Raw genomic sequence first — 6,000 nt, forward strand, 5'->3', positions numbered from 1 at the left:
TCACTTATCCTCGTAATGAAAGTGCCAAGGAAACAGCCTTCTCCATACCCTGTCTAGTTGGACTCACTGACCTCAGTCTTCCTAGTTCCACCCTCGCTTTTTGTTCAGTACTTCGTACATCGTGTGTGCTACTTAGTGCCGCAAAGATTACTCATCTGTCCTTTTCCAAAGAGGGACAAGTCCATCCTCCTCCGACACATCCGCTCAGCTGTTTTTTCTCATAATACACACTCTTAAAAGTTTGAATTCAATTAATTTCCATTGTATGTCATCTGCAGCGTTCAATGTCATCGTGTATAGTTTAATTTATCACCTTAATAACTGAACACAACATGATGCACGCTGCGGTAATTATCTGTTTAACTTCCCCAGCTGCCCGGTACAGATGTCTTTAATAGAATCTTACGGAAAGTATTATTATTTGTCTGCATGTGGTGGGTCTGCTTATGAAATCGAATCAAAGGCAGACAACAGCTTTTATTAATGACTTACCAGCTTCAAAAGGAGCCACGTGACTCCGGGTTATTGGCAAAGGCTATAATTTCAGGAAGTCGCATACGCAAAATGACACGTAGGCTGAAAACAGATAAAACGTGAGATTTCTTTTTTTAGGATAAAATTTGTTCTTCTGAAAATCTCAGTCTGTCATGGTAGAATGTAAATAGGATAAAGAACTGTAAGAATATCTCAGGAGAATTATTCTAGGGGGTGGACTTTAACCAGGATAGTTTACGGGTTACGGGCTTTGACATGGTAGATCAGGGTTCAAATCCTAGCTAGGGTCAGTAACTTATTCAGTAAGAAGTCCTTGGGCAAAACGTCTTAACACTCCAGGGGGGGCTCTTAAACACGCCCTTAGTGACTTCAGCTCGAGGGCTTTGAGTCCAACAGGAGAAAAGCACCATACAAACGCTAGGATTATAATTACAGTATATAACAAAACCAAAAGCTGTATAAAAATGTAATGAACAGAACACGAATCAGCTAAAATTCTCCAAGTAAATGCAACTAAATTGTTAAATATGCAACTGAGATAATTGTCCCAGGGCAATGATAGTTTTAGTGTAATCCGTGTCCTCTGTCCCAGAAGAACTACTACTAGAACACCTCAATCACAGTCATTTGGTTAAACCTCTTGAGAACCATGGTGTTAAACCCCCCCTAGTGACCAGGCTATTTTCTGCTTAATTGGCGACTGCAGCTTTACGGCCAAGCTGCAGGGCCGTACAACTCTGCACACAAGTGATTCCCCCCCACACACTTTTCTCCCCACCAACAGAGCTCTCTGTTGGTGGGGTCTGATCGCCCCTCCCGCCCCCCGACCGCCCCTCCCCCTGGTTTATTTATTTATTAACATAAATATTTATTTGGGGGGGGGGGGGTTGTAATATTTATTACTCTTTTTTTTTTTTTTTTGTCCAAATCCCCTCGCTCCCCCCAGCCGGCCAACCCTGGCGATCGGCCATCATAGGCTTCTGCCTATGAGAGCCAATCGCTCTCTTGTCCCCCAGCGGGACAGCCGTGTCACACGGCTGTCCCCAGTACAGTGCTGCTGCTGATCGCAGCGCTGTACATGTAAATACACGGCGGTTTCACTGTGTAACAGTTTTCCGAGCAGCGATCGCCACTCAGAGACTGAAGGCAGAGCTCCGCTCCACCCACTAAGCAGGAGATGTGCGTGCAGCCTGTGTGCAATCTCCTGCAAACTGCTGCCCCAGGACTTTATGCCGATCGGCGTTAAGCGGTCCTGTGGCTGCCGCCGCAGGCCACGCCTATTGTGGTCGGCAAGCAGTTAACTGCTCAACCTAGTGTCAGGGCTGAATACAGGGAGAGCTGTCTGTGCCTACAACAGACATCATGGAATAGAATAAAGAGCTAACTATTCGGTTCTATGACCATCTTCAAAGCAAGCCTGAAGTGAAAATAAACTTATGATATGATGAATTGTATGCGTAGTACAGCTAAGAAATAGAACATTAGTAGCAAAAAAAAAGTTGTATATTGTTTTCCAGTACACAAAGCGTTAAACTAAAAACTTCAGTTATTTATGCAAAAGAGCTTCTCTGAGCTATTCCATCTCCATGGAGGTCCTCGGAACAGGAAGTGAAGGTCAATTTCTCAAGTGGGGACAAAGTCAACAGTTAAGCTCATGGAAGTTTCTAACATTCTTTCCACAATTAACCACCTTGGCGGTAATTCTGAGCTAGGGTTGGGGTGGAAAACCACAGCTAAGAGCGGTAATTCCGACCTCTGCTCGGGGTAGCCGCCGGTGGCTGTGTGCAGAGTGTAGCGCGCAGAGGGCGTTATTACATACTTCCTGGGGGATCCCGACGTCGGCCACCATTCCTCTTACTCTCCTTCGGGGCTCTGCTTCCTGCTGGTGAGATCGCCAGCAGTCGTCATGACAACTTCACTTTAGAGTTGCAGCGCTACCCGGAGAATGGAGGCATAACTGCAGTGCTGGAGCCAGGGAGGTGAGTGATCACAGAACTGCTGCAGATCTCCCTGGCAGCAGGATTTTTTTCAGGATTTAGGGTCTGAAAGGGTGTAAAAAAATGGCCCGCTTTTAGACCCTAAACCTACACTTTACGTCTAAATCACTTTCCAGTTCTTTCACTCATTTTTTGGGAAGTAATTAATTATAATTTATAAATGTAGATAACCACAAAAATAAACAAGAAAAATAATACAGAATCAGGAAATTTGGCCGCCTGGGGCTAAATATTTGGGCCCCACCATAGGTGCTAATGCAAAATATTGGCTATTGGGTGCCAAAGAAGGAATGTGGGCGCCCGATAATAACGGGCGTCGGGCCAGTCCACCCGAAATTGTTAGTTTTGAGACTTAGTATTTTTATAAATATTGTTTTGAAATTTGTTTTTAATTATAATATTGTAAATTATTGTTATGTACTTTCAGAACAAAGTCGCACTCCCTCCACCACACTGACATCTTATTCCAGGGCCAGTTTACCGGTGCCAGACTCCAGCAGGTACACCACTCCTGTGATACACTGGATATGAATAAAGAACGGAGACGGCACACTAATGGTTCAGCAAAGCAACTGTATGGAGCAGACAACGGTTGTTTTGTACTTTATTATCTTAGTAATGTATTACTTTTTGTATTAATGTTATTTGCAATGAACAAAGGGGGTTTTAGGGTTAGGCATCAGGAATCTGGGTTTAGGGTTTGGCATTAAGAAGGGGGGGTTTAGGGTTAGGCACCAACGGGGGGTGGGGTCCTAGTGTTGGGCACCACCAAGGGAGGTCTTAGAGTTGGGCACCACCAGGGGGGGATCTTATGGTTCGGCACCACCAGGGGAGGTCTTAGGATTAGGCATTGGTAGAGGGAGGCTTCTGTGTGAGAGAGAGTAGGGTTAGGTTTAGTTGTAGTCAAATATCGGTAATATTTAACAAATGTTTTACAATGCTTATTTCGTTTTCATTGCAATAGACAATCTTTTGTGATGTTATTATTATTTTAGCATATTAATAATTATATCTCAGATAAAAAGGAAGAAAAGGTAAAAATATTGTTATAGACAATGTCTAAAAATTACGGCTACACCCAGCAAGCCTTTTTCCTGGTGCCCTTATTTGATGTATGCAAAAAATACACACCCTCTGCAGTGTATGGAATATGGACCCATCATCTCTTCAACATCCTTGTCACCCGAGTTTTGAAAATAAATGTACAAAAAAAGTAATTTGAAGCCAGAACAGGCATTAAGTGTAATTTCCCCTTTCATTCCTCAAAAGTGGCTGAATCTGCGTATAATAGCGCCGATGACAATGCCGAAGTCTGCCGTTCGCTGGGGAAACAGCGCCGTGCGGATGTCTATTCACCGACTCCGTCTGTATTCTTTAAACTGATTTTGATATTAACAAGACAGAAGGTTTGTACTGGGAAGAGATCAGGTATAAATGACCTATTCAAATAATGTTCCCTGGCTGCTCGGTCCTTTCATAAGGCGGAATCAGAAAATACATATTAAGTTTAAATAATGCGTATTTACTTAGGCCCATTGTCGATGATAAATGGGCCATTTTACCTATTATGCATTATGATTGGTAGAGATGTCCCTGGGCATTACAGGCTGTAATAGAGGGACATATTTTGTAACCCATCAAATGAATATTCAACTTGTCTTGAGGAAAATGTTCGAACCTAAAATGGTGATCCTCTCCAAAGGACCATTTTCTAAATAGTGGATAAACCGTAGTAAATGTGCAGTGGTGAATTTCGCCTTTCTCATTTTTCCCTTTCTAGTCTGGGTTCTCTCTGCTTTTTGTGTTTGATACAAAAGTCATTTAGTGACATGTTTTATAAGAAATCACCTACACACTCCGATGGAAAAAATAAGCAACATCCATAAGAAGGTTTATGCATATTTGGGAGTATTGGGAAGTCAGTCACAAGGCTTAACACCAAGTCTAGTCAAGGCCATCTTAGGCGCTCCAAACTATCTGTTTACCACAATAAAACACTCATTGTTCACCTGGGGAAGCGGGATCGACCTCACAAAACGCTTTGTAGTATTCCTAACAAATTAATATTGGCCACAATTCACTAAGCTCATCTCCTGTCTTTTAAATTTAAATTTTGTTCTATTTTTTCTGTTATCACCATGGTGATAAAGCATTTAGTATTCACTAAGGAATTTACCTCAGGCAAACCTTAAAATAAGGATTATGTGCTTAAGTTAAGGAGTAATTTTTAAAGTTGAAGTTTGAATCCTTAAAATAACTATAGAGTTTTACGGTTAAAGACAGGATGATAATTTCCAGAGAGGAATGCAAGTGATAACTGTAAATTGTGTGAGGAGTTATCACCTGGTCTGTACTGTGGTTAAGTGGAGTGTTACTACAGGCTGAAATGTAAAGTGAAGCATTCTGAGCTGTCTGCTTTATTATTTACTTGCTTATGCATGTTATGTTATATGTTATAGAGATATAGGACTATGTTATAGAGATAAACAAACACAGCAGGCTGTAACGGTTGGGTGCCGCAACTCAGACGTTTGATTATTTGGTGATCTGCAGAATCACCAATAATGCTGACACTATACCTGATTATGTGTGATCTGCAGAATCACCAATAATACCAGTATAGCTTCAAGGATGATAGGAGTGTTGCGCTTGGTGCAACCGTAACTTTAATAGTTAGCAAGGCCTTGCCAGAGGAGCTGGTAAGGCACTAACAATACCCCGACTGTACAACTATGAACAGACCTTCCCAGAGGACTGGAGAAGGTACCAACAGAGAGAATACAGAGATAGACTGACTAGTCCTTCCCAGAGGAGCTGGCAAGGAATTAGTTAATCAGGTAGCCATAAAAGCTACGCTAGACCTTTCCAGTGGAGCTGGAAAGGTAATACAAGTGACTCGGATAGTTTTGGCTAAACCTTCCAGAGGAGCTGGGAAGGCGCTATCAGTCACTAAGCAACACCTCACCAGTGGAGCTGGTGAGAATAATGAATAAATAACGAGTGCTCATCAGTGGAGCTGATGAGCCTCAGAAATGAATCAGACTAGGCCCCTTCAGAGGTGCTGGCTGGCACTAGCTGAAACTAATAAAGGCTAGGCCCCTTCAGAGGTGCTGGCTGGCACTAGCTACAAGGTACTGCTAAATATGGCCAGACTTTCGGGGGTTCTGGGAACGTACTAACAGATACGGTAACTGTATAGTTTGGCTAGACCTTCCCAGAGAAGCTGGCAAGGTGCTATCAGTTACAGAAACTATAATAGAGGACAGTAACTAATAGTTTGGCGAGACCTCACCAGAGGGGCTGGTGAGGTCCTATCAGTACGTACAAGAGTACAAGCCCCAGCAAGCTGGAGATGCAGATACTGTGGAGATAGAATCTCCCGAGGAGCGGGCGATTCAGACTGTACTGCAACCTAGTGATCACCTGAGGAGCAGGTGATTAAGAGTGTACTGCAGCCTAGTGATCACCTGAGGAGCAGGTGATTAAGAGTGCACTGCAGCCTAGTGAT

At 43.0% G+C, this 6,000-nt stretch overlaps 1 long non-coding RNA gene across 1 annotated transcript in view; it reads left to right on the top strand.

The window, feature by feature from the left end:
• LOC137534075 (uncharacterized) overlaps nt 1-3,064 on the top strand; it is a 97,847-nt gene extending 94,783 nt beyond the window's left edge. Inside the window, exon 3 of the long non-coding RNA XR_011024302.1 lies at nt 2,920-3,064. This is a non-coding gene — a long non-coding RNA (uncharacterized lncRNA). The remainder of the gene's footprint in view (nt 1-2,919) is intronic.
• The last annotated feature ends 2,936 nt before the right edge of the window (nt 3,065-6,000 follow it).

The sequence above is a fragment of the Hyperolius riggenbachi genome, chromosome 10 (genome assembly GCF_040937935.1).
Source record: "Hyperolius riggenbachi isolate aHypRig1 chromosome 10, aHypRig1.pri, whole genome shotgun sequence".
NCBI lineage: Eukaryota > Metazoa > Chordata > Amphibia > Anura > Hyperoliidae > Hyperolius > Hyperolius riggenbachi.